This window comes from Lissotriton vulgaris, chromosome 6, assembly GCF_964263255.1.
Source record: "Lissotriton vulgaris chromosome 6, aLisVul1.2, whole genome shotgun sequence".
NCBI lineage: Eukaryota > Metazoa > Chordata > Amphibia > Caudata > Salamandridae > Lissotriton > Lissotriton vulgaris.
Window position 1 is genome coordinate 1,714,287,317 of NC_141694.1, and position 22,452 is coordinate 1,714,309,768.

At 51.4% G+C, this 22,452-nt stretch overlaps 1 protein-coding gene across 1 annotated transcript in view; it reads right to left on the minus strand.

The window, feature by feature from the left end:
* Nucleotides 1-22,452, minus strand: part of RAB3GAP2 (RAB3 GTPase activating non-catalytic protein subunit 2) — a 684,945-nt gene that overhangs the window by 221,443 nt on the left and 441,050 nt on the right. The gene's annotated exons all lie outside the window — the stretch shown is intronic.

The window sequence follows — 22,452 nt, forward strand, 5'->3', positions numbered from 1 at the left end:
CAGGTTACACGTAGGGTGCACAAGCCCTCCGCATGTACCTTTCCTATACTGCTAACTCTGAAATGGTCCTTTGGACATCACACAATCTGATCTGTCATGTGCACATTTGTTGTACTATATTAAAAGATTCTGGTACCCAATCTTTTCCCTAACTGAGAAGGTAATCTGAGGTGATAATATGGCGCCAAACAAAAATCAACTAGTCGAGCTACTCTAAAACATTTTTTCATGCCATCTCATTCTAGTCCATAACCTTAGCACTGGAACTCTGCTCAGTGTCAGATGCGTAACACCCACTGGGCTGAAAGGGCTTAAAACTAACCCTGGGCAAAGCACTACGCTATGCTTCCGCTACTTCGCACTACGCGAACTGCACGTAGCACAGTGCAAACACGCGTAGCATAGTGCAGCGGGCATTTTTTGCTTGCTCGCGGTACTCAACGTCAAGTTGGCGACCGCGAGCAAGCAAAATGACATCCCGGCAAAACTTTTTTCCCGTTCGCGATCAGCAACATCAAGTTGTCGATCGCGAGCTTGGAAAATAAACCTCCCAGCGAGATTCTCAACGCGGGATGGTCAGGTTTCTCATTGAGAGTGGTCCCGTATGCTCGCAACCGCTCGCAATGAGAAACTACCTGTCGGCGTTGAGAAAGCTGCCGCTCGAGTAAAAATCTACTCGAGCGGCAGAAAAGTACAGCTCGCACTGTGCAAGATGCCGTTTTCAATTATCATTGAAAACGGCATCTTGCACAGTGCAAACAGGGTACTACGCAGTTCGCGTAGTGCTACGCGTAGCTCTCGTAGTGCACTTCGCGTTGCTACACGTAGCACTACTTCACGAACTACGCCCGGGGTTACTTAAAACACCCACCCCGTCAGGTTCTTTGGGCTGGGCTGCCTGGGCAGACGGTCTCTAGGCCAGACACTTCTACAGTATTTTTCTAGTCCTCGGAAGGACATTTACAGACTTCACAAGTCTCTCAGATTTTCCTTTCACTGGCTGCTCTTCTGTATGAACACGAGCAGTGAAGTGCAACGTTAAAAGTGAGTAGGAGAAAGGCGTGACATCACAGTGGAGATAAAATCTGCTGTTAACACTTACTTTAAAACCTGCTGTTAACACTTTCTTTCCCATTCTCAAATAGACAGTAAGAGTACCCTGCGACACATCCACAAAAACAAAAGGCAGAATAAGACCTCGTCAAATGCCGATTTACAGATAGACACAGATTTGACAGAAGGATGCTGCCTAGCAAGGGATACATATATACAGTTTGCTGTGTGTCCTCGAACATGCATTTAAATGCTAGTTTCTATAATCTGCTTAGGGCCATGTGACCAATAAGAAGTGTGGTGCTATTTAAAAAAAACTTAACCAACGAAAGATTGCATTCTGCCATCTCGTTAAAAAAGGCTGTCTACAAATAGTTCTATTTAATGCACGAGATATGCAGCTTTATGTAGGTGGCAGCATAGGCCAGCATTGACCATATGCAGACACCTCTATGTAACTGCAGACAGCGCAGGCTATGTGGGGGATTCTGCTGGATCCCAGGTGCAGCAGCTATTGCTGAGACGGATCCGGGATCCTCTGTCCCCAGTGAAACATGCTGAATTTGTGTCAGTGTAATCTGCATACAGCGGGACATATTCAGCAGGCTATCTACTTTCCGTTGGGAGCATCAAGCTGAAGGCATTGAGGGATTTTTCTTATTTTCACTTCAAACTGGGCCCAAAACAAAGGCCTGGTTAAAAGGGCCATCAGCCAACATTGTTAAAGTATCATTCTGGCTGGGAGCTACCTGTAGAATAACACCTAGATGCCAATGCAATGTTCGAAACAAAGACATATGCATAGCCTGTTATCAGTTCACAAGTATGTTGATGCTCTTAGTAAGAAATTAAAAGGGGCATTTGTCTGGAAAGGGACTATCTGAGTCTCTCACAGACTTAGAGGCTCATTACGATGGAGAACAAACTTCCGTCCGTCCACCATAGTGCCGGGGCTTGGGACCGCCCGCTCGTAATCCGGCACATCAGATTATGATGCGATCGCCACCATGGCGGGTGCATCGTGTATCTCCGACATTGTGGAGGGTGCTGCTGGCTGCAGCACGCGCCGCAATGTCAGAAATGCACTGTTTGCATTTCCCTGCACTACGTGGCAGGCACCACACGGTGCCTGCCACCTGGTGCAGGGAAATGTAGGGGGGGGACCACAGGTACCCCTCCAGGGAACACCCACCTACCCCCAACACAAGAGGGGCCTACTACAGGCCCCCAAATGCAATCCCCGCCAGCCTTTGAACGGCAGTTTCTCAACCATACACCGGCTGGTGGGGAGGCAGCATCATAATATGGCGGACGGTGTCTGCTAGGCAACGCCACCATATTGTTGATGCAGGGTGGGTCCGCCAGGCAATCGTTACGGTGGACCCATGGCGGACGGACTTTGCATCTGCCAGCACACAGCCCGCCATTGTAATCTGACGGGCGGAGAAGTGCCTTACTACTACGGAAGATCATCAACATCTCCCGGAAAGCTGGAAGCACGTCGAAATCAACGCCCTCCTCAAAAAGCCCAAGGCGGACCCCATGGATCTCAAGAACTTCCGGCCCATCTCCCTGCTCCATTTCCCGGCGAAGGTCATCGAGAAAATTATCAACATGCAACTGACCCGCCGCCACCTCGAAGACAACAACATCCTGGACCCGTCCCATACGGTTTCAGACGAAACCACAGCACCGAGAGAGCCCTCATCGCCGCCACAGACGACATCAGGCGCCAATTAGACAAAGGCGAAACATCTGTCCTCCTCATCCTGGACCTCTCGGCCGCCTTCGACACGGTCTGCCATTGCACTCTAAAAACACACCTCCAAGAAGCCGGTATCCAAGACAAGGCCCTCGACTGGACCACATCCTTCCTCTACGACAGATCACAGAGCGTCCGCCTCCCACCTTTCCGATCCGAAGCCACCAACATCATGTGCGGCGTCCCCCAGGGCTCCTCCCTCAGCCCAACGCTGTTCAACATCTACATGCCCCCCTCGCACAAGTGGCCCGCCACCATAACCTCAACATCATCTCCTACGCTGACGACACTCAGCTCATCCTCTCCCTCACCAAGGACCCAAGCACCGCCAAAACCAACATCCACGACGGAATGAAGGCAATCGCCGACTGGATGAGGAGCAGCCGTCTGAAACTGAACTCGGACAAGACGGAGGTCCTCATCCTCGGACCCAACCCCTCAGCCTGGGACGATTCCTGCTGGCCAACCAACTCTGGGGACAGCACCAACACCCACCGACCACGCACGCAATCTTAGATTCATCCTCGACTCCTCCCTCTACATGTCCAAACAGGTCAATGCCGTCTCCTCCTCCTGCTGCAACACCCTCCGCATGCTCCGCAGGATCTACAAGTGGATCCCGACCGAAACAAGAAGAACGGTGACACAGGCCCTCGTCAGCAGCAGGCTGGACTATGGCAACGAACTCTACGCCGGAATCCCAGCCAAACACCTACGACGACTACAGCACATCCAAAATGCCTCCACCCGACTGATCATCAACGTCCCCCGCCGCAGCCACATCACCCTCCACCTGAGAAACCTACACTGGCTCCCCGTTGACAAGAGGATCACCTTCAAACTCCTAACCCATGCACACAAAGCACTCCACAAGGCAGGACCAGCCTACCTTAACAGCAGACTCAGCTTCCACACCCCTTGCCGCGAGCTCCGCTCCGCCAGCCTCGCCCTCGCTGCCGTCCCCCGCATCCAACGAACAACTTCAGGCGGCAGATCCTTCTCCTACCTCGCCGCCAAGGCCTAGAACACCCTTCCTACCCACCTACAGCAGACAGAAGACCTATTCGCCTTCAGAAGAGTCCTCAAGACCTCGCTCTTCGAACAGTAGCGAAGCTTCCAACCACCCCCCCCACCCCCTCCCCCCCCCCCCACTCAGCGCCTTGAGACCCTCACGGGTAAATAGCGCGCTCTACAAATAGATTGATTGATTGATTGATGGTGGTGAAACAGCCACCGGTTTCACCACCATTGTAATGACCCCCTTAGTTCAAAGCTATAAATAAAATCTGCACAGGACAACATTTTTGACATAAAATACAAATCTGTGATCTGCATTTTATAGTGTGCTTTGCAGCAGGCCCATTAGCCGCGTATGCTTCTTTAGGAGACTAGACAAAACACAGGTCTTTCTAGCAACTGCATTAACCACCAGAGTTATTAACTGTTATTAGCACATGAAAATTGCTGGGCACACAAAGATCTCTGCTGCAGAGGCCTTAACTCCATAAGATGTTTACTAAAAATGGAGACTCTTCTAATGAAGGGATTGCTCTACCACATCTACAGTCATACTGCTAGGACACCCAGCTACAGGCTATTTATGACCCAAGCCATGCCCCAGAAGGGGACCCCGCGGTCCGGTTGAACAGATGCGCCATGGTGGACCCCAATTGGAAGCACTATTTTACTAAAGCTAAAAAAGCAAGACCCTGCCTGCCCCAACCTGGGAGGCGCTGAGAGCGTGGGATAAAATATGAGGGAAGGTCATGAAAGACATACGACTATGGGTGCGAGAGATGCTCTAAAAAGTTCCCATACTGCAGGGCTTTGACAGATTGAACATACTTGGGTACATCCAAAATATGAAACATCATTGAGGATTGGCTGGTCAAAACCTTTGAGTCTATAAGTAAAATATGTCCTTTCACGAACACAGTTCTACAAATATACGCACCTCAGAAATGTCCTTCACACTGAAGGAGTTGACTGGGAAGACCTGCAAGAATATGCCCCCAGGAGAACCTCCTAATGAGAGATTTACTGGGTGGGGCAGTCTGAACACTATACAAGGCCAACATAAACAACATCCCAGATAACCGAGGGGGGCTACAACAGTGCATGGAAAAAAACTGGGAGATGGGGGATGTGGATTGGGAGACTGCTGCATCCAACTGAAAATACTAAACAGGGTCTACCTAGACAGAGTCAAGCTCATAAAAAGTGGAAGATAACCTTGGCCGGCTGTCTTAGATGCTGTGATACCGAGGGCTCATTCTATCACACTCTCTGAGGGTGCCTAGAGACTGAAATACTGGGTCAACCCTTCATGAGCTTGGCACAGTGCTCGGGGAGGAGATGCCACACAATCCCCAATTCATACCTTTGGGTGTCATCAGGGATGTTGACCTCCCAAGGAAAAAAATGATATTTTGCACACTTGGATTGATAGTGTGGCTGATCACTCCATCAACTGAGAAAACAGCTGTGATTCTACTTAACAAGGGATAGGTGATATTACACTGGAGATGCCAAGAAGATATTTGTTAATAAGGAAGATATTTGTGAATAAATGCCACCAGGTATCCTGAAACGGTTTAATTTGAATTTCGTCTTGTATGCAGATATGGGGCCCAATTTAGATTTTGGTGGATGGAGTCATGGTAGCAGAGTCCTTTACATCCCCCGCCCATCTGGTACTCCGCCTGCGAATCCTAGAATTCTCCTCTTGCCCTGCAGTGAACTCTAAGAAGGGTTTATTTGATACCACCGACATGGAGACATGGAGAGCCAAACAAAGCCAATTCAAATGTTTGGTGTGAATTGCCATTGGTGATTGATGCTTGAACCAAATTTTGCTTTTCCGAAAACAAACTCTCAAAGAAAGAAATTGTTTTTGAAAAAAGAAAAAACGAATGGCACTAGCATAATTGGAGTTTTCTCCCATGGAGTGGAGGTCAGTTTTTTTATTTTAATGTCCCTCACTATCAGGGTATTACTGGTGGTGACAAATAGTAAAAAAAACATACCATCACACCCTGTAAATAGGGACGACTATCGGATGACTTGCCTCCAACAACCTGTTCTCCCTGGGTGGGCAATATCTCTCACCTCACAATACCTCACAAGCCATGCATGTAGAGCCCAAGTAGGTAGACGGCAATCAGGGACCTCAATGCCACACTGGCAGGGGAAAAAACTCTTTAGGCAACTGCATCAATACACTTTGACTATGTCTAGAAGCACACTAGGGAATGCATTGGGATTAACCTTGCTGGTGAAAGCCTGAACCACCAAGCTCAGGTGTGGAGACAATAAGGCCAGGGGCAATCCTATGATACCTAGTCAATGTACAATTTACCAGGGGATTTGAGCTCGGCTTAGAGCAAGCCACCTTAAGGTTTCCATCATAAAATGCAGCAAGGGGGCGTGACTAGCCTACGAACATGGCGGACGCACTGGAATAAAGCTACGTAGCAAAGCCGCTTCTTATCCTGTAAATTCCCCTGCCAAAGGTGTACACTGGACCCGTGCTGCTGGGAGACGGTGTAAGGAGGCGGTGGGAGCATCAGGAGCCTAGCGGATTATGCTCCGGAGCCGCGGATAGCTGAAAAACGCGGATGGCGGCGCTGCAGTCCGTGGCGGAGTGGCGAATGGGCGCCAACGGCTGCTGAGACGCTTGGCTGAGACGGAGGGGGTCTGAACATTGCCCTGAACCTCCCGGACATCGCGCAAGAGAAGCGCTGGTACCGTCACTGCGACCGGTAGCCAGAAAAGACACTGCAGGCTGGGGGAGGCTGACTAGGTGCGAGAGGTGACCGGAGGCCGCAGACTACCGTGAGGCTGCGGCGGAACGGAGCCGGGTGACACCATCTGGTGCCCTGTGAGTTGGGCGAGGCCTCTCCGACTCTCCAGACTGGTAGCGGCTGCTGGACGGCGAATGCCCCCTCGGAAGGTGAGGAGCGAGATCTCAAGGGCCCGAAAGGAGATCGGAGGAGGGGCCAGACCCAGGGGGGGGGGCCCTTGGGGGACACTGAGTCCTACACAGCGAGGGAGTGCGGAGGAGGAGGCGGCTCTGGGTCCGGGGCACGCCGCGCGGCGCCCGCGTTATCAGTGCGGGGTGCGGCCAGTACCTGAGGCCCGGCCCACAACTAGTGAGAGCGCCGACTTGGACGTGGGGCCTAACAAGAGACTGGAGCCGGCATAGCCCCCAAAGCGCGGCCGACTAGAGGCCCCACAGAGACTGCCGGCTTGGATCTGATCGAGGGCTGGGCGTCCCCTTGCAGTGCCGGGTGGCGCTCTTGGCCGACTGGGTTGCCCCTCCTGGCAGCCCTGGGCCACGAGCATTGAGAACAGGCCACATACCTGCCACAAGGTGTGGTGGGCCCTGGGTGCCATTTTGCTGCTGGAGTTGGCGCCAATTTCGCTGTGGCCGATCCCTGGGCGACCGGAGCCTGGTGTGCGCCTGCCGCCGCTTCGGATGACAGAGATCACGGCTGGGACTTACTGAGGTGCACCAGGCGTACCAGGCTGAGGCGGCAGGCAGCGAGCGCTCGACGGCTGGGGGCAGTGGTGGCCGCTGTGATTGACAAAGGACGGGGTTTGGCGCTGTCCCCTGCCTCCTCTGCTCCTCTGGTTCGGAGGCACAGGCCAAACGAAATTGCAGTCCCCGAACTGGTGCCCACTGGAGCAACTAATGGATACATTCATTCACCACGAAGTGAGGAGCGTGAGTGAGGGTGGCTGGCGGAGGCCGAAAGACGACCGGCAGCCTGGGGTCCGGGAGGAGAGCTGAGGACTTTGATGTGTGAGCACGAGACAGTCGGGAGCTGGGTGACAGACAGAGCGCTGGAGTGATATTGAACTGTGCACACTGTGAGGCAAGAGTGGTCTGTTGCACACTGGAATTGACCTGAGCTGCCATTCGGCTTGGACTGGTGACCCCCCTGGCAGAGGTGGGTGGCATAGGGATGGTGAGGTACCCATCTCGCAGAGACCTTGGTAGGGCCCAGACGGCCGGTGACGGAAGGCCGTGAGCGGGAGTGGATGCCTTCTGCACAGCACCCTGTGATGGGCAAACTTCGAGAAAGATCCCAGCAGAGGCAGCAGGTCACGGAGGGCCTGGGCTCGACACAAGGGTCGCATGGCGGTGGACAGGGCCTGATGGCGGCCCTTGAGGCCAAGATGGACTCGGTGCTAGCGGCCGAGGAGCGCATAGTTAACACGCTGGAGCTGACTAAGACCTCTCTCGAGGCCCGCATCGACAAGGTAACGTCCGACTTTACTCTACTCCACGCTGACCACCGCAAGCTGGCGGAGTCAGTTACTGAGCAGCACCAGTCATTTCAGGAGCTGCAACCGGTGGTGCAACAACATACTGCGGGCCTCCGAGATGTCCTACATAGGGTCCAGGTTTGGAGGATCGCGTGGACGACGCGGAAGGGCCCTCCCGGCGCAACAATGTTCGCGTGGTTGGATTGCCGGAAGGCGAGGAAGGAAGGAACCGGAGCGCTACACGGAATCCTGGCTGAGAGGCCTCCTGCCCCCAGAGGTGTTGTCCTCCCACTTCGTCGTGGAAAGGGCCCATAGGGTGCTGCGCAGAAGTCTCGACCCGGAGCCTGTCCTCGCCCGTTCCTCTTCAAGCTGCTCAATTACTGAGATAGGGACGTGGTGCTGCGTGAAACCAGGAAATTAGACAATCTGATGGTGGGGAACAGCCGGGTGATATTTTTCCCAGATTACACTGCAACGGTACAGCGGCGGAGGAGCACGTACCTGGTGGTCAAAAAACAGTTACGGGAATTGGGCCTACCATACTCCTTGCTGTTCCCATCAAGGCTCCGGGTGATCTCCAAGGACGGGACTCGCTTCTTTGACACACCATCAGATGTATGGGACTGGTCGGAGGAATCGGGGCAATGGAGGGGTGCCCGACCTGAAAATGCGGAGGGAGTATGGAGAGTGCAAAGGTTGAGAGAGCGCAGGAGGAGAGGAGCCAGACGCAGTCCGAGCACTGGCCAAATGGCACCCAGCCCGTAGAACATGCCCCGTGAGCGACAAGTAGCGCTCGAAGCGGTTGTGAACCTGGGGGCATCACAGGGGACGGGCCGACCGGCCTCACAGACGCGCAGTGAACCAGATATGAGCAATCCATCATCCCCACTAACTGTGAACTCTGATGATATGGTCATGCCTGTGGTCACACCACAAACTGCTGATTTCCTTATGTAATGTACCCTGCAGCGAACACGCTTGGAAGCGCGCCTCGGAAGGGACGACAGACGGGAGGGTACTGCCCACTCCGCTGCTACATGTGGTGCTGCGCTGGGTTGCATTTACTCCACGCATATCGACCCTATTGTTAGATGCTGGGGGCTACTCAATGGCGGTACAACTTATGGGCCACACCCAGTAGGCGCTGCGCGATCATCTTCCTAGCAGGCTCCCCCATGGGGGTTCAGCACCGGCTCCCGCGGCAGTGGGTTTTAGCTATCCGGTATTACCTACCACGCAGTCAGGCGCATCACGCTAAGGGGGCAGAGTAATGACTATTTGGCAGCCCTCGTAGCCAGACAGCGAACACGCTGAGTTAAGCTCACACTCGTGAGGTGGATCTTGTTATAGTTTGGACGTACGCCTCGTTTGGAACGCGCCCTTCTTGTTCCATTGTTTGTGTTAGTTCACAGGTTTCCAATGCGGCGCACTGACCTCCCCTTCCTCACTGGCACCCGTGGGGGGCCCCCCTTGCAGCGCTCCCCTGCTCTCGCGCGCGAACAAACCAGACACATGACGCACACTAACATAGTGACATGGAATATTAGCGGCATGCACACTCCGTCCCACCGTTACTCAGTATTCTTCTACTTACAAAGACATGGGGTGGGGATTGCCCTACTCCAGGAGACGCACATGACATTGGTTGAATTGGACAAATTACGCAGGCGCTGGAGGGGACAGCTATTTGGAACACCTTTTCTGCCAAAGCGCGCGGTACACGGATTTGGGTGTGGGCCGGTGTCCCTTTCAGATGCGTGGTAACATGGTAACGTGCGGGCAGGTATACCCTGGAGCGGGGGCGGCTGAATGGGCAGGAACTCTTGTTGGGATCCCTTTATGCACCGAACACAGATCAACCTGCTTACTTAGAGAGCCTGAATCAAACACTGCACCCGTACGCCAGACCCCCTGGCTAGTTGGTGGGGATTTTAACATGGTGTTGGACCCCCAACTGATTATAGGGGGTGGGTAACCCAATAAACCCTTGCGGGCTTGGGCAATCGTAGTGTTACAAGGAAAATGCCTGCAAGGGATTTTTTAGAAGTGCAAGTTTTTGCAGTGGGACACAGTCTCTATTATTGAGACTTGGAAGCTGAATGGATCAGATACTGCTCTTGTTGTATTATTAGCTGTTTCAAAACTCCATAGAAACTACCACACTAGCCCCATAGAAGTTGAACAGTTGAGATTATTTTCAAAAATCAATGTAGTATTATTCACCAAATGAATCATAAGAAGACAATGTAAAGCAACACGGACAAATATGTTTTTCATGGAAAAATTATTATTTATATTTTGCATTCAAATGTAAGGGTACATAATCAAAAGTAATTGCATGTAAATCTTAGGTACGTGGAAAAAACAAAACAATCCATTGGTACATAAGAAACAATCCAGTCTCTGAACAGATATATATAAAATTGACTTCTTTTTAGAAATAAAATAGAAAGTCAAAAAATAGAATGAAGACTTGAACTGGTGTGTCGACGTTTCGGTCTCACAGGTAGTATCCAAAGACCATCATCAGGACAATAAAATTTATGCAATGTGGATGTCTCCTATGAGAAAAGTGATAAAATTAACATATATTCTTAAAACGTGTTGCTGACAGCTAATCATTTAAGTACAAATATTCTAGATTTTACATTCCAAAAACGACAGTAGCTTAACAAACTGGTCAGTGTGGTGACTAGGATGCTGGCTTACAAAGTTAAATAAATGGCTTTCTCAAAGATATGAGATGAAGTAGAAACACACTTACTTATAGTAAACATACGAAAAAGCTATGAATGATGACGGCTGCAGCTCAGCCTGATGGAGAGTATTCAATGTCAAAGGGTCATAGCCTATGGGAGACAAATAGCGAATTAACTTAATTGTGAGTGGGTTGCTGGGTTTTTAAAACTATAAAGGCAGAGATCGTTTGTGGGGTTAGTTGTTACCTTGAGGGACCGCCAAATCTCGCCTGTGGTTAAATTCAAACAGGTAGTGTCCTTGTAGTCAGTCTCAAGGTTCAATTGCTGAAACAAATAAGGTTTGTGTTATGGCCTACCGTGTAGTTATTCACAGTTTTTAAGTATCAAAAGACTATGTCATAGTCAATGATTCTATTTAATACAATGATGGAATAGGGATCGGTAAAGCCGTGTGTTGTCACATTGAGGTGAGCCCTTTAGGTGATTGTTAATATCCAGCTGGAAAACAAGCCTAAATGGAATGCGCCTGAATATTGCTCAAAATTATGGACATGAAAGCTTTGTTACTCTTTAGGGAGATGGCATTGGTGATAAATCACTTTCTAAGTTAGGTTTTTTTCAAATAAACTGTGCTGCTGAAGGAAACGTTTGAAACGAGCACCAGAAGCACAAACAAAAGGGAGGGGTTGTATCAATATGCCCTGAGTGAAGCTAAAGCAGTTCACAGCGTGCAGAGCAATATCTGCAGAGTGCCACAGTCAACCATTCAATCAGACTTGACGGTGACCGGACACAAAGAGAGATATCTAAGTTTTTAACCGAAAAAGGACAATAGCGGTGCAGCTTCACTAAAGGTCAGAGAGACGGCACTGTACTTACTTCAAAAGAAATGAAATGCCGGCGTAGCATCCACATGGGATCCTCAGCGTCAGAGCGAAACTGATGCGAGATGAGAGCCAATCAGACGGGGATTTATACAGAGCTAGAGTAATGCGTCATACTCACGTGACCGGGCTGTGGGTTGGGATGATAATAAGTTACTGCATACGGTTGCCATATTCCAATATCTAGCTCTGTATAAATCCCCGTCTGATTGGCTCTCCTCTCGCATCAGTTTCGCTCTGACGCTGAGGATCCCATGCGGATGCTACGCCGGCATTTCATTTCTTTTGAAGTAAGTACAGTGCCGTCTCTCTGACCTTTAGTGAAGCTCCACCGCTATTGTCCTTTTTCGGTTAAAAACTTAGATATCTCTCTTTGTGTCCGGTCACCGTCAAGTCTGATTGAATGGTTGACTGTGGCACTCTGCAGATATTGCTCTGCACGCTGTGAACTGCTTTAGCTTCACTCAGGGCATATTGATACAACCCCTCCCTTTTGTTTGTGCTTCTGGTGCTCGTTTCAAACGTTTCCTTCAGCAGCACAGTTTATTTGAAAAAAACCTAACTTAGAAAGTGATTTATCACCAATGCCATCTCCCTAAAGAGTAACAAAGCTTTCATGTCCATAATTTTGAGCAATATTCAGGCGCATTCCATTTAGGCTTGTTTTCCAGCTGGATATTAACAATCACCTAAAGGGCTCACCTCAATGTGACAACACACGGCTTTACCGATCCCTATTCCATCATTGTATTAAATAGAATCATTGACTATGACATAGTCTTTTGATACTTAAAAACTGTGAATAACTACACGGTAGGCCATAACACAAACCTTATTTGTTTCAGCAATTGAACCTTGAGACTGACTACAAGGACACTACCTGTTTGAATTTAACCACAGGCGAGATTTGGCGGTCCCTCAAGGTAACAACTAACCCCACAAACGATCTCTGCCTTTATAGTTTTAAAAACCCAGCAACCCACTCACAATTAAGTTAATTCGCTATTTGTCTCCCATAGGCTATGACCCTTTGACATTGAATACTCTCCATCAGGCTGAGCTGCAGCCGTCATCATTCATAGCTTTTTCGTATGTTTACTATAAGTAAGTGTGTTTCTACTTCATCTCATATCTTTAAGAAAGCCATTTATTTAACTTTGTAAGCCAGCATCCTAGTCACCACACTGACCAGTTTGTTAAGCTACTGTCGTTTTTGGAATGTAAAATCCAGAATATTTGTACTTAAATGATTAGCTGTCAGCAACACGTTTTAAGAATATATGTTAATTTTATCACTTTTCTCATAGGGGACATCCACATTGCATAAATTTTACTGTCCTGATGATGGTCTTTGGATACTACCTGTGAGACCGAAACGTCGACACACCAGTCCAAGTCTTCATTCTATTTTTTGACTTTCTATTTTATTTCTAAAAAGAAGTCAATTTTATATATATCTGTTCAGAGACTGGATTGTTTCTTATGTACCAATGGATTGTTTTGTTTTTTCCACGTACCTAAGATTTACATGCAATTACTTTTGATTATGTACCCTTACATTTGAATGCAAAATATAAATAATAATTTTTCCATGAAAAACATATTTGTCCGTGTTGCTTTACATTGTCTTCTTAGGATTCATTTGGTGAATAATACTACATTGATTGTTGAAAATAATCTCAACTGTTCAACTTCTATGGGGCTAGTGTGGTAGTTTTTATGGAGTTTTGAAACAGCTAATAATACAACAAGAGCAGTATCTGATCCATTCAGCTTCCAAGTCTCAATAATAGAGACTGTGCCCCACTGCAAAAACTTGCACTTCTAATAAATCCCTTGCAGGCATTTTCCTTGGACCCCCAACTGGACAGGTTTTTTCCCCCCTTATAGAGCCACAACAGTAGCGTCCACAGCGCAAGCGTTTAGGGATTCGCTCACGCACTAGGGGGGGTGTGACCTCTGGCGAGTGCAACATCCTGCAGATAGAATCTAGTCTTACTATTCCCCAGTTCACGATTTGCATGTCCGCTTGGATCGCATAATAGGCACCCAGATGTTGCTTCCGCTCCTGGCTCAGTCAGATTACCTTGGGCGGACGCAATCTGATCACAATCCTCTGTGGTTCAAGATCAGCTGGGAGGCAGACCGGCCGTCTGTGCGCGCGTGAAGACTGCAGCCTACTGCACTCGAAGACGCAGAGTTTAGATCCTCGTTGAGCACGGCCATCCTAGCTTATTTTGAGGCGAACGCAGGTACGGCGAGCAGCACACAGGTGGAGTGGGAGGCACATAAGGCAGTAACTCGGGGGCACTGCATGGGGGCCACGTGGAACATACGCAAAAAATTGGAGGCTTCCCTAACAGGGCTAGAATTGGAACTTCTCAGTTACGAGTGGGAAGGTGAAGGAATGGGGGAGCATGCGCATAAACTAAATGCCCTGCGTGATAAACATGCTACACTTATGGAACAACTGCGATGCCACAATTACGGGGCGCATACGGCCAGAACGCACGCACGGGCGGATAGAGCAGGGCGGCTGCTCGCCTGGCTGATACAAAGAGAAGGACGCGGAATCCCCATAGGAGCACTGTGGACAGCGGGAGGGGTAATGGTTTACTCGCAACAAGAGTAATTGCGCCCTGACAGACCAATACTGGCAACTGTACAAATCTCGCGGCACGGGCTCAAGGCAAGCGCTGGATGCGTTCCTGGATGCAATCACCCTGCCTGAGGTGTCTGAGGAGTACGGAGGCGCATTGAACGCCCCGCTCACATTGGAGGAGGTGGGGGATGCAATTAGAGACATGGCGACAGGGAAAACCCCTGGGCCGGATGGCCTGCCCGCCGAATACTACAAGGCGAACCAAGACATACTGGCGCCCCTCCTCCTACAGCTGTACAACGCCGCCATAGACGACGGCTCGTTCCCCCCATCCCTACGGGAAGCAATACTGGTCTCCCTGCCCAAACCACGGCCCTAGGCTCATACAGGCAGCTAGCAATACTCAACACGGACTATAAAATCTTCGTGAAAATTCTCGCCGAGCGCCTTGCGACAGTGGTCCCTCACCTAGTGCACCCTGATCAGAACGGGTTCGTGCCGGCGCGATCCACGTCTCTGAACCTTAGGAGGTTCTTCAGGGTGGCGGCTGAGGCAGGGGAGGAGTGGCCTAGGGCGAGATGCCTGATAATAGACTTAGAAAAGGCCTTTGATTGCCTGGAGTGGGGGTACTTAGCCGCGGTGCTTTCGCGATACGGCCTGGGCGAGGGATTTCTGCAAATGGTGCAGCTCCTTTACACAAATCCTGCCGTCAGGATACGGCTAGGTCCATACATTTCTGAGTCGCTGGCGGTGGGCAGGGGCACTCACCAGGGTTGTCCTTTGTCCCGCTATTGTTCACACTGGCTCTGGAACCATTGGCGGCAGCCATGCGGAAGATGCTAGGGGTGGGTATACCCCTGGGGGACGAGACTCATCAGGTTTCGCTTTATGCGGACGACCTGCTGGTGTTCGTCCGAGACGTGCCGTGAAAGCTTTACCCAGTTGCTGGAACAATTTGCGGTTGTCTCAGGGCTCCGGGCGAATGTGAGCAAGTCCGGCCTCTATGCCTTCAGTGCGGCAGTCGAAGACCCGGGATACTGTCTACTGTCTAGGTGACACACGGGTCCAATGGAAAGCTTCTGATTAATGTGCCACCATGTGACTTGATGGCATCCCTGTATTTTGTGCACACCTTTGGTGCTTAATTAATCAAGCTTCCACAGTGAACGTTTTGTAATTTATTCTTTTTTCATCGGCTAGATACAACTCATCACTCATAGCCACTAGCGAACACGTGTCTCCTTACGCATCACTGCCACTCGATTAGACACAATTAGAACCTGTTTTGGAAAATAAGCCTAACACCAGTACCTTGAAGTTCGATCACACCAGCACTTACCAACCACCTCACCTACCTTGCCCCCACCTGCATGCTACGAGTAGAACACTGTAACATTTATTTTTGCCCCTTAGCTATATCTTCATTGTTATTTGCAGATGCTCCCCGATGAAGGGTATACCACCCGAAATGCATTGGAGCCAAGTCTAAAAATGCATAATATGTAAAAAAAAGGATAAAAAAGCACGTTATGAATCAATAACGATGAAAAAATAATAAATTACAAAACGTTCACTGTGGAAGCTTGATTATTTAAGCACCAAAGGTGTGCACAAAATACAGGGATGCCATCAAGTCACAAGGTGGCACATTAATCAGAAGCATCATATACGTGTGTTGGACGGACACGCCACCTGTATGTAGCACCCAACACTGATAAAACATCAACAGAAATTAAATACAAACCGGCTGTGCGCCCACCAAACCATTTCCAATGGAAAGCTGACACCTTCAAGGACCTGGGTATCCAGATCTACCGACAGCCAGCGGATCTCCTGGAAGGCAACTTAGGCAAAGCAGTGACAGCACTTAGGACCCAGGTACTTTTTTGGACATCCCTCCCATTGACCACAACAGGTCGGGTGGCCCTTGCCAAAATGATCATGCTTCCCAGACTCCTGTACTATTTTGTTAACCTGCCTCTTAATGTGTCGCCTTCATTCTTCTCGCCACTACATGCGATGCTGCGGGATTTCATCTGGGGTGGGTCCCGGCATCGGCTGGCGCTTGCAAAGTTGTACCTACCAACAGACAGTGGTGGGCTGGCCGCCCCGTGCTTCGAGCACTATTACCTAGCCGCACAGCTGCAATGGATTGCTTTCTGGCTGGGGGACAGAGGAAGAGAGGATACCGCCACGGCGGATCCGCGTTCTCACAGGAGAGGGTTACTAGGCTCTTTCATCCCTTGGAGACGCCCGCGAGGCCTGCTCTGCTGCTGCTGGTAGCATACAAATGCTACCGCAAGGCCCTCTTCCTTACCAGACGGGCGCACACATATGCACCCGCGGTGCCTCTGGAGGCTTTCATGGGCGGAGACGGGGTTCACGTGAGGGCGATGCTGGAGCGCTGGAAGGAGGCGGACATCCAGACGCTGGGGAACCTCTTTAGGGACTGTGCGCTGGTGGCGTATGAGACACTTGTTACAGAAGATGTGCTCCCACCTGGGGGGTTCCTCCTGCACCGAGCCATAGTGGCAAAAAAGGCGGCCCGCTGGGGGGACAGGTCTTCAAAACCTACACAACACTTAATCATGCAGTACCTGGGGAGGGGCAGGCAACTGGTACGTTAGTTTGCGGGGTCATTAAGGGTGCACACAGCGATTAGTCTGGCCCGTTAAGAGATAAATGGGAGCACGACCTAGGCAGGCAATTGGCAGATAAGGAATGGGAAAGAGTCCTTAGAAGTCCGGTGCGAGTCCCCAGAAACCTGCGCTTTCGTCAGATACAACTATATGTTATCCACAGGGCCTACCTCACGCCTGCGCTCATTAACAGATATTTCCAGCGCACGGATGCATCTTGTCCTAGATGCGGAGAACTCAATGCGGGGGGGCCTCCACATGCTGTGAAGCTGCCCCAAGTTAGGCTCCTACTGGAGTGTGATTGGTGAGCGGCTCCGCGAATGCACTGGGCGCATCATCCCCCTTGACTGGCCGGAGAATATTCTGCACTTATTCAGGAGGCCACCCAGAGATAAAGTGACGTCCAGATTCCTGGACCTGGGGATGGTGGTGGCTATACGCCTGCTCACGAGGTGTTGGAAGGCGAGCGACCCGCCCAGTGTGCGGGCGTGGACCTTTCTCCTTACAGGCGTGGGCTCGAGCGGAGTGGACAGCCTTATGCAGAGAGTAAACGGTGGGGTTCCATGTGACACCAATGGCAGAACGCTGGGAAGACATGCTCAGAGTATTGAGGCCGATGGGAGTGGCTGAGGAAGCCGGAGGGGAGGGAGCCTAATCGGCGTCCATTGAGGGGGGTGTGCAATGCAATGAGCTTTTCCCTAGCAGTTCCACAGACCGTCGTCCCTATACACCTGGGATACACAGGTCCGGAGAGCGGGCCTAGCAGTGCCTGGTGGGGGAGCGCGCGGTAGGGGCTGGTGCTGTGGGGGCGGGGGATGGGAATTGTATTATATCATGGGTACTCACAAACTTTCTCTCGGGGCCAAATTTACAGTGTGGTTTGTGGCCGAGGGCCGCACCGGTTGAGGCGGGGTCAGTGGGGGTGGGGGAACGGGCTAGAAAGAAAAAAACTGTGACCATGAAGTTGAACACAGGCCCCTGCAGCTGACGCATTCATCCACTGAGCCAACAGACCAGCATACACACACATCTCTCTTTCTCTCTCTCTCTCCCGATCTCTCCCTCCCTCTCTCTGTCTCCTTCTATCTCTCTCGCTCCCTCCTTCCCTCGCTCTCTCTCTGTCTCCCTCTGTCTCTCTCGGTCTTACCTCTCTTTCTCTCTCTGTCTCCCTCCCTGTCTTTCCTTCCCGCTCTCCGTCTCCCTCCATTTGTCTCCCTCTATCCGTGTCCCACTGTCCATCTCCCTCCCTCTGTCTGCCCTCTGTCTGTCTCCCTCCCACCCTCTGTCTCCCTCCCTCCTTCTGTCTGTCTGTCTCCCTCCCTCTGTCTCCCTCCCTCTGTCTGTCTCCCTCTGTCTGTCTCCCTCTGTCTGTCTGTCTCCCTCTGTCTGTCTGTCTCCCTCTGTCTGTCTGTCTCCCTCTGTCTGTCTGTCTCCCTCTGTCTGTCTGTCTCCCTCTGTGTCTCCCTCTGTGTCTCCCTCTGTGTCTCCCTCTGTGTCTCCCTCTGTGTCTCCCTCTGTGTCTCCCTCTGTGTCTCCCTCTGTCTCTCCCTCTGTCTCTCCCTCTGTCTCTCCCTCTGTCTCTCCCTCTGTCTCTCCCTCTGTGTCTCCCTCTGTGTCTCCCTCTGTGTCTCCCTCTGTGTCTCCCTCTGTGTCTCCCTCTGTGTCTCCCTCTGTGTCTCCCTCTGTGTCTCCCTCTGTGTTCCTCCCTCTGTCTCCCTCCCTCTGTCTGCCTCTATCCCTCTGCCTCCCTCTGTCTCCCTCCCTCCCTTCCTCTGTCTCCCTCCCTCCCTCTGTCTCCTTCCCTCCCTGTCTGTCTCCCTCTGTCTTTCTGTCTCCCTCCCTCCGTCTGTCTCCCTCCCTCCGTCTGTCTCCCTCCCTCCCTCCCTCCGTCTGTCTCCCTCCCTCTGTCTGTCTGTCTCCCTCCCTCCGTCTCCCTCCCTCCCTCTGACTCCCTCCCTCCCTCTCCCTCCCTCTCTCCCTCTGTCTGTCTCCCTCCCTCTGTCTCCCTCCCTATGTCTGTGTCCATCCCTCGGTCTGTCTCCCTCTGTCTATCTCCCTCCCCCTCTGTCTGTCTCCCTCCTTCTGTCTGTCTCCCTCCTTCTGTCTGTCTCCCTCCCTCCCTCCGTCTCCCTCCCTCCCTCCGTCTCCCTCCCTCTGTCTCCCTCCGTCTGTCTCCCTCTGTCTGTCTCCCTACTTTGTTTGTCTCCCTCTGTCTGTGTCTCTCCCTCCCTATGTCTGTCTTCCTCTCTCTGTGTCTGTCTCTCTCTCTCTCTCTCTCTCTCTGTGTCTGTATCGCTGTCTGTCTCTATCGCTGTCTGTCCCTATCTAGCTCCGTCTGTCCCTATCTAGCGCTGTCTGCCTCTATCGCTGTCTGCCTCTATCGCTGTCTGCCTCTATCGCTGTCTGCCTCTATCGCTGTCTGCCTCTATCGCTGTCTGCCTCTATCGCTGTCTGCCTCTATCGCTGTCTGCCTCTATCGCTGTCTGCCTCTATCGCTGTCTGTCTCTATCGCTGTCTGTCTCTATCGCTGTCTGTCTCTATCGCTGTCTGTCTCTATCGCTGTCTGTCTCTATCGCTGTCTGTCTCTATCGCTGTCTGTCTCTATCGCTGTCTGTCTCTATCGCTGTCTGCCTCTATCGCTGTCTGCCTCTATCGCTGTCTGCCTCTATCGCGGTCTGCCTCTATCGCTGTCTGTCTCTATCGCTGTCTGTCTCTATCGCTGTCTGTCTCTATCGCTGTCTGTCTCTACCTCTTTCTGTCTCGGTCTGTCCCTGTCTCTGACCCTATCTAGCTCCGTCTGTCTCTATCTCTATCTGTCTCATCTCACAGGGCTCTCACACTCCCTGCTGCCCTCCCACCACACCCAGCTCTCACTCCCTGCTCTGCCCTCCCACCTCACCCGGCTCTCACTCCATGCTCTGCCCTCCCACCTCCCACACCCGGGCTCTCACTCCCTGCTCTGCCCCCCACTTCCCTCAACCGGGCTCTCTCTCGCTGCTCTGCCCTCCCACCTCCCTCACCAGGGCTCTCACTCCCTGCTGCCCTCCCACCTTACCGGGCTCTCACTCCATGCTCTTCCCTCCCACCTCCCTCACACGGGCTCTCATTCCCTGCTCTGCCCACCCACCTCACCCGGCTCTCACTCCCAGCTGCCCGCCCACCTCACCGGGCTCTCACTCCCTGCCCTGCCCTCCCACCTCACCCGGGCTCTCACTCCCTGCTGCTCTCAGTCACCTCACCTGGCTATCACTCCCTGCTGTCCTCCCACCTCACCAGGCTCTCACTCCCTGCTGTCCTCCCACCTCACCAGGCTCTGACTCCCTGCTGCCCACCCACCTCACCCGGCTCTCACTCCCTGCTCTGCCCTCCCGGCTCTCACTCCATGCTCTGCCCTCCCACCTCCATCACACGGGCTCTCATTCCCTGCTCTGCCCACCCACCTCACCCGGGCTCTCACTCCCTGCTCTGCCCTCCCACCTCACCGGGCTCTCACTCCCTGCTCTGCCCTCCCACCTCACCTGGCTCGCACTCCCTGCTGCCCTCCCACCTCACCCGGGCTCTCACTCCCTGCTGCCCTCCCACCTCACCAGGCTCTTACTCCCTGCTGCCCTCCCACCTCACCCGGCTCTCACTCCCTGCTCTGCCCTCACGGCTCTCACTCCATGCTCTGCCCTCCCACCTCTCTCACCCGGGCTCTCACTCCCTGCTGGCGTGATGTGTTTCAAGCTCCGCAGGCCGTCACTGAAGGGTTGCCGGGCCGCTACTGGCCCGCGGCCATACTTTGAGTACCCCTGTATTATATGATGCCTGTATTAGTGCTCATGCAGCTGTTGTTTCACATGCGCTTTCTCTACTGTTGATTTGCAATTATTGTATAAATTGTCAAAGACGTGTATAACATTGGTGTAGTGAAGATCCACCCGATATTTTGCTAAAGTACACCAACTTGGCGTGTGAACAGTCGCGGACTTGCCTAGTGGCGGGCCGCTGACAACTTACGGTTAGCCAGCAGTGTGCGGGACAATTCTTTCTCATTTCGATTAGAGACCAGAACGCTGCATGCATGATGTATGGACTCTTCAAGGACACCTGGCATACCCGCTCACTGTGCACTAACTGTTGAATCATCTCATGCAATGTGATGTCTTTATTTAAAATGCCAATAAACAGATTTGACAAAAAAAAATGCAGCAAGGGCTCGGAAATGCAGGTCAATGCTGTAAGATTTCAGTCAGTAAGTTTTCCTAGGTCTCTATGGTAGGTAGCTGTAGGTCCAATAAGTATACTGCTCTGCATAATACTCTGATGAAGAAGGCACTCTGCTCAGCAAGTTTCCCTCTTGAATAGTCTAACTCTGTCTCAGGGGAAATCCAAGCCACAGTAATTCTGTATATACAAGTATGGGCCAGCACCAGTGTTATGAGGTGGGAGCAAATTTTCCACCTCTTAATTCTCTTCTTCGTCATTTGGAACGTTTTGAAATCCATGACCTGCATCGGAATCAGTTCCGAAGGCTTCCAGATGGTGATTATACTGGTGCTTAGGGGAGTTCGACTTGAAGCCCGTGTGAATCTGTGGGGCCTGAAGACGCTCATGAGGGTGCTTAGATCACCCTGAAAATCTGCAGCATGATCTTCTTAAAGGCCTATATTTGCTGCTGAGTCTGCAATGGCTCACAAAATGTGAGACACACCGGGACAAGACTTGGAAAAGGCTTTGAATCGGATGATGGCAGGAGAATCAGAACCTAAAGTGCCAACTGGGTGACTTCTCCCTGAAGCAGGACTGATGAGGCAGGTTTGAGACCTACTTGGACTTCTTGCACGTGTGGCACAACTTGTTCATCTACTTTGTCTTCCTGAAGAGAATGACCTGGAATGACACTGGAACTTAGACATGCCCGCGAATTGAAATGGGAACAGGTCTGTTGTTTGAAGAACAACCTACCTCGCTTATTATGTTCAGCAACGTGTAGCTTTGCCTCCTGCACCGGATCATCTGTGAGTGCATCAAGGAGCATTTAACACATGACATATAGTAGTGTCCAGAGCCTAGACACTACAGGCAGACATTGTGTAGGTGGATGACCAACATGAGCTTTGTGCAGAAGTGGCATGGCTTAAATCCTGTATTTTTGCATGGGGACATTTCACTTGCAAACCGTCCATTTGCTGATAATATATTGGTGTCTGTGAAAATGAACAAAGGTAGGAGCGCACCCCCGGACAAGAAGGAACTAATGTCATCAGTCTGGAGTGGCGCATCACCAAGACTCTGCACCATCAGTTCTGGAGGCAGGGCATGGTTGCAGCGGAGTTTGATGGTGTGCGGCTGTTCTTGCTAATTCAAAAGGCGAGGGATTTGCAGTTAAAATTATCCATCAGAAACATTTATACTAAACAATAGACTAACACCCACTCTTGATATGGAGGTGACCAATACACCTGTTTTCCCAATAGCTGAATTCAGCACAATGTGTCTTTTTCACTTTTCAGCAAAGAGGAGCTTTTCAATTGTAATCAATGGATGTGCATGATAGAGC